This window comes from Palaemon carinicauda, chromosome 2, assembly GCF_036898095.1.
Source record: "Palaemon carinicauda isolate YSFRI2023 chromosome 2, ASM3689809v2, whole genome shotgun sequence".
NCBI classification, from domain to species: Eukaryota; Metazoa; Arthropoda; class Malacostraca; order Decapoda; family Palaemonidae; genus Palaemon; species Palaemon carinicauda.
In genome coordinates, this window is record NC_090726.1 from 186,342,788 (window position 1) to 186,350,287 (window position 7,500).

A 7,500-nucleotide genomic window follows, 5' to 3' on the forward strand; every position below is an offset into this window, starting at 1 on the left:
TTTATTAGGTATAATAAAAGGTTTAGGTATATTCATAGCCTTGATTCATAGTAGCATTAATAAAAAGAGAGCGAAAGTGATAGGGAAAATCATAATGGTTCTGTTAGTAACTTATAAAAAATTATTATATGCATAACGGTAACATTGCCAATAATAATAATGATAATTAAAATAATAATAATAATAATAATAATAATAATAATAATATTGAAAATTATTAAATGCATTACAGATATATTACCAATAATAATAATAATAATAATAATAATAATAGTAATGAATATAACAATAATATAATGATGATGATGATAATAATAACAATAATAATAATGATAATAATAATAATGATAATATTGAAAATTATATGCATAACAGAAACATTACCCATAATAATAATAATAATAATAATTATGACAATAATATAATGATGATGATAATGATAATAATAACAATATTAATAATAATAATGATAACAATAACGATAATAATATCGAAAATTATGTGCATAACAGAAACATTACCAATAATAATAATAATAATAATAGTAATGATAATATAATGATGATGATGAGATTAATGATAATAATAACAATAATAATAATAATGATAATGATACTAATATCAGAAATTGTGTGCATAATAGAAACATTACCAATAATAATAATAATAATAATAATAATAATAATAATAATAATAATATAATGCTGATGATGATAATATTGATGTTAATAACAATATTAATAATAATGATGATATTAACTATAAGAATAATAAATACGATTTTAAATCAAATCTGTGTAAGGACAAAGTAGTGCAAGAATTATATTTCATGAATCAAATATAATTATGTAAATTCGTATATGCTATATCCACCTAAGAATGCTTAGAATAAACTCCGTTTCGATATATATATATATATATATATATATGTATATATATATATATATATATATATATTTATATATAGTATACATGCATATATGTATGTATATTATATAGAGGTAAATGCTGAAATATAAGAGTAGCAAGTGAATACCACGCTTGCGATTTAAATTTTTGTAAAGCAGGTATGCATGCAGCAACACAGCCGCACTTACATCTATATATATGTATATATATATATATATATATATATATATATATATATATATATATATATATATGGGTAAATATCAACACAACATCGTGCTCAAATAGAAATAAATTTCTACCTCATACTTGGGATCGAACGCTAGCCCCTTCTAATATATATATATATATATATATATATATATATATATATATATATATATTATATATATATATATATATTATATATGTATATATATATATTATATTATATATATATGTATATATATATATATATATATATATATATTTATATATATAGATAAGCAAACAAGAGATAGTTAAACAGATATATAAATATGTGTTTATGTATGGTTGTCTGTTTATATTTAGCTCCAAATATGTATAAAAATCTACATTTTGAATAATTATAAAGGGTTTAGCCTATATCTAAATGTATTCTATGTACATATAGATGTGTAACTCCTGTTTTAACCCTACTTTTATTTAGTGTAAACGTCCCGGTATACCGTAGTGAATATGTTTTAATTCATAACTAAGTATTGACTTTTTAAAATTTTATGTTTAGAATTAAGTGATAGTTTGCATTTCAATATTGTGTATTACTGGTATTTATTTTTATTTGAAAAAAACTGTTTGTGTGTAACGGCCAATCATGGATAAATACATGTATGTCTTTCCGCAAATTTATCTCTGTATGTATGTAATCTACTTACTTACCTGCATACTCTCTCTCTCTCTCTCTCTCTCTCTCTCTCTCTCTCTCTCTCTCTCTCTCTCTCTCTCTCTCTCTCTCTCTCTCTCTCTCTCTATATATATATATATATATATATATATATATATATATATGCACATAAAACTTACTGGAGTTTCTTATGTTTACCTGGAAACACATATACGCACATATAATTAAACTATATATATATATATATATATATATATATATATGTGTGTGTGTGTGTGTGTGTGTGTGTGTGTGTGTGGTTGTGTATGTGTGTGTGAATAATATCTGTATATGTGTGTTCATGCACAGGTTCATACATACATATATATATATATAATATATATATATATATATATATATATATATATATATATAAACTGTAATATCTACATTATCATCCAAGTCAAATCATCAGAGAGAGAGAGAGAGAGAGAGAGAGAGAGAGAGAGAGAGAGAGAGAGAGAGAGAGAGAGAGAGAGAGAGAACTATGATATTGACTAAGGGAATAACAATAAAAAACCGTCTTGGGTTCATATGAATGTACTATCAGCCATTCTTTTTATCATGTATGATTTCCATTCCCATTTGCAACATAGCATTCCTCTCCTTCGCTGTGTGGTGTTTTCGCTTTTTCCTTCCCTTTTTTTTTTTATTTTGGAATCTCCGTAGTGACGCTTTGGGCGTTCTATGATGATGATTCTCTCTCTCTCTCTCTCTCTCTCTCTCTCTCTCTCTCTCTCTCTCTCTCTCTCTCTCTCTCTCTCTCTCTCTTCTTCTTCTTCTTCTTCTTCTTCTTCTCTTTCGTTCGCTTCTGCCATTGCTTCGTCGTCGTTGTTCCCGATTGAAATACCTGAAATAAGAAGTAAAGTATCAGAATTCCAATCACGGGCGCTTTAATCAACAATATCGTTTAACCTGATCATCCGAAACCCGTCTCACTTCCAATATCTTTCGTTTACAGTCGAAGACCTTCTCGCTATTTCTTCCAATCTCTCTCTCTCTCTCTCTCTCTCTCTCTCCTCTCTCTCTCTCTCTCTCTCTCTCTCTCTCTCTCTCCTATATATATATATATATATATATATATATATAATATATAATATATATATATATATACACACACAACAACAACAACAACAACAAATGCAGCCGTTTCTAGTTCACTGCAGAACAGAGGCCTCAGACGTGGCAGTTCATGTCTGGGGTTTGGCCACTTTTCATCACCTAAGGCCAATGCTGATTGGTGAAGGTGGGAGATTTTAGTCTGATCGGTCAAAGCAAACCAACCGAGCATGGGTGGCCGCGACTAGTACAGCTTTGCTGATCATGGCGACACAAATCTTTCACTACATGAAGATGTTCCCATATATATATATATATATATATATATATATATATATATATATATATATATATATATATATATATATATGTGTGTGTGTGTGTATTATGATAATTCTAGTGTAACGATGAAGTAACTTAGGGCGTATGACAGTGACGCCACCACCATCCAGTTGAAAGGACTACTTCTCAGACACATTTCTCCACCAGATCAATATAAGACAAACTGCCACTTACCAACATTTACGTATTTAACATAGGCCTTTAGGCCTCCTCGGACAAAAAAAAAAATGCAGGATATAGAAAAAAGCAAGGCCCAAGCCGCCTTGAAATTTCGTCCGGCCTTTAAATTTGATATTCGAAGTGCATATCTGTCCAAATTTTCAACTTGAGCGAATTCTCCCGTTCCAATAGCTCGGCATCTTCCCAATTTCCCTGCCATCTCCCTTTGCCTACACACTCATCCGGCCGAAGAGGAAAAAATAACTCCTCACTTTTTTTTTTTTACCTTTTTTTCCCTTCTTGGTTTCCTCCTCCTTCTTCCCCACGCACCGCCGAGTGGGAGGAGCGGATTGGGCGGGGGGCGTGGCCTGGCCGTGGGCGCCTTCTGCGACTGGCTGAGAGGATATGTGGTAAAGGAGGTGGGGGGGTTAAGGCGTCCGTGGGAGGAGAGATGGGGGGACGAGGAGGCCGCATTTTTCTCTCTTGCCTCAGACAGGGAGTTCGTATTTGATTAAGGGTTCCATTTTGGACGGCCTGGATTAATTATACGGGTGGACATATTTTTCTCCCAATTCCTACATGTTTATTCATTAAATTCTATTGACATAGTGCACGGCTATAATCTTATAGTAAATTCAACTCTCTCAACTCTCTCTCTCTCTCTCTCTCTCTCTTGCTATCTCTCATAGTAGCGCCATAGTAGAGCATGTCGGGGAATCCTTGGAAGTTTATGTTGCCCTGCATACATAGACACGCCAAAGCAGTAGCAAGCCTCTCTCTCTCTCTCTCTCTCTCTCTCTCTCTCTCTCTCTCTCTCTCTCTCTCTCTGCTTAGAGATTCTTGCTCGTGTTTCCTCACTCGCAAATAAATGTACAGGGAAAGATGAAAAAAAAAAAAGGCGCACATTGTACCTCTTTGGTCTTTGTTGTTTCAGGATCTGTTACAAACGAAATATTTCTCAATATTAATACCCCCGTCGTCGTCTCTGTTTTCGAAAACTGAATAGCAGATAATCAATACGGAGAAATTCTGCCATTCGCATTTGAAACACATCTGAGGCCAACATAATTAGCATAGGGCTCCTCCTTCTTCTCTTCCTCCTCCTCCTTCTCCTCCTCCTCCTTCTCCTCCTCCTCCTCCTCCTCCTCGTCTTCCTCTTCTTCTTCTTCTCCTCCTCCTCCTCCTCCTCCTCCTACTTTCTCTTCTTCCCTACCCCCCTTTTCCTTCTATTCAAGATTAAAGAAATATCGATGAATATGCATGTCCCTTCCATCCTAATATATTGGAATGATTGTAATAATTATCTAAGATGTGCGCTGTTTGTTTTCCTCCTTCGACAGGATGAGGTTATTGTTTTGGTCCTCAGGGAATATTGATTGTTGTCTTGCTCCCCCCCCCCCTCTCCCTTCCCCTCCCCCCACAACACCCCCTCCCCCCTTCTTTTATTTTGTCTTGGAAGTTGAAATAATCTTTCTCCAAAAGCAACGAATCATATCTTGCATCTAGGAATTTTTTTTTCTTCGTCTCAGTTAGGATTTGGTTCTCGGATGGTTTTGGGTTTTCTCAAACTGATATTTTACCAGCAAATAATTATTATTTCTAAATATTAAAGGATGTTTTAGTTGTTCCATATATGATGCAAGGTTATTTTTCACGTTCAGTTTTAATTTTGATATATATATATATATATATATATATATATATATATATATATATATATATATATATATATATATATAATTCTCAGAATAGCTGAGATATAAAACCATTAAAATTATTTCTATCTATTAAGGGTGGTTCAGTTGTTCCATATATGACACATGGTTGTTTTCCACGTTCAGTTTGAATTTTTATATATATATATATATATATATATATATATATATATATATATATATATATATATATATATAAATATATATATATATATATATATATATATATATATATATATATATATATATATATTTATATATATATATATATATATATATATATTTTAATTCTCAGAATAGTTGAGATATAAAACTATTAATATTATTATTTCTAAATATTAAAGGATGGTTCATTTGTTCCATATATGACGCTTGATTATTTTCCACGTTCAGTTTTAATTTTCAATTTTTATTTTATACTCAGAACAGTTGAGATATAAAACATATCAGACGAAGTGCTCATGGCTGTTGTCTCTTTCAAGAACCGCTTTTCCTTTTTCAAATTATTTGACATCTGAACAGCACAAGGAAATTAAGAAGAAACTTTTCCCAGAAAAACATTCCGATTACATCCCATTTTAACAAAAACGCCAGTTCCCCTTCTATATTTGCAATGCCATGTGGCTAAAGTTTACAGCTCTTCTTCCTACAAGAAAAAAAAAATAAAAAAAACTTTCGCGTTTAAATTGATATTCCTTGCGGGTATAAAGATCATCAATTCTCCGGAGAAAATTACAGTAATTTATTTGTTTATCTATCCTAATGAAAATTGTTATCCCTCATCTATGTGAGGACAGGACCCTTCCCCTCGTCTACTGATGGTTAATGTGACCCCTGACGAAGAAGTTAAGAAAGCTGGGATTTTTATCCTCTTCAGAAGGGTGTGCTTTCGTCATACCGATTTTAAGTTCATTTTTCCCATTAAACGATTTATGACATGCTGTTCCCCATATGAGAGATCTGGGAGACGTTTTTTTTCTCCTTAAGCTTAGTAAGAAGGTATTCCAGACTTGTTTCCTTAAGTTAGTAAGAAGGCATACGAGACTTTTATTTTCCTTAAGCTTAGTAAAATGGTATTCGAGATTTTTTTCCCTTAAGCTTAGTAAGAAGGTATTCGAGACTTTTTCCATAAGCTTAGTAAGAAGTTATTAGAGATTTTTTTCCTTAAGCTTAGTAAGGCGGTATTCGAGTTTTTTTCTCCTTAAGCTTAGTAAGAAAGTATTAGAGATTTTTTTCCTTAATCTTAGTAAGAAGGCATTCGAGACTTTATTTTTCCTAAAGCTTAGTAAGAAGGTATTCGAGGCTTTTTCCTTAAGCTTAGTAAGAGGGTATTCGAAACTTTTTTTTTTCCTTAAGCTTAGTTGGAAGGTATTCGAGACTTTTTTCCTAAAGCTTAGTAAGAAGGTATTCGAGACTTTTTCCTTAAGCTTAGGAAGAGAGTATTCGAAACTTTTTTTTCCTTAAACTTAGTTGGAAGGTATTCGAGACTTTTTTCCTTAAGAGTAGTAAGAAGGTATTCGAGACTTTTTCCTTAAGCTTAGTAAGAAGGTATTCAAAACTTTTTTTTTCTTAAGCTTAGTAAGAAGGTATTCGAGTTTTTTTTTTTCTCCTTAAGCTTAGTAAGAAGGTATTCGAGACTTTTTTTCCTAATCTTAGTAAGAAGGTATTCGAGAGTTTTTACCTTTTTGCCTGAAAATAAAGAAGATATTATTGGTGCAAAAAACTAGTTAGTGTTTCCACTTTTCCCGTTTTTCCTCGATAAGAAGAAACAGAAATTTAATTTGGCATATGTTACGATTTTCATTGTCATTATGAAATATTCCTTTCTTCATTAAAGTGTGTATTCTTATACAATTCATGAGTTCGAATATTTTCTTTTTCATGAAGATTAATTACTTTTAATTTTTGTGTTTAAGATTTTCATACAAATTACATTAAATTAGTATATTTTAAAGTATTTCATTACTAACTGTATATTTCATGTTTTAATCTTTATAATATGTAACAAATCGTTATCTTTCTTCTATTTATTATTGAATTATTTGGGTCCAGAATTACATGTATATTAACAATACGAATGTATCATTACTAAAATAAGTTCATGAAATAATTTGGAAGCCAGCGGGAGTATGAAGACCACTTAGTATTCGTCACAGAAAACATAAAATTCATATATATTAAAAAGAGCTAATTTACTTATAAATAAGAGTATATAATGAAAACAGGAAATTAACGGAAAAACCTGAAAAAAAGGAGAGATAAATAATGTTAATAACAATATTCTGTATATTAAAGTCAACTGTTTTACCGTCGTCTGATATCAAGAAACTTTGCTGGGATAAATAAATCTGAAAACAAAAGCATAGTACGAATTAAAGGCAAAAACATATAGAGAATAATATCCAACGAAAC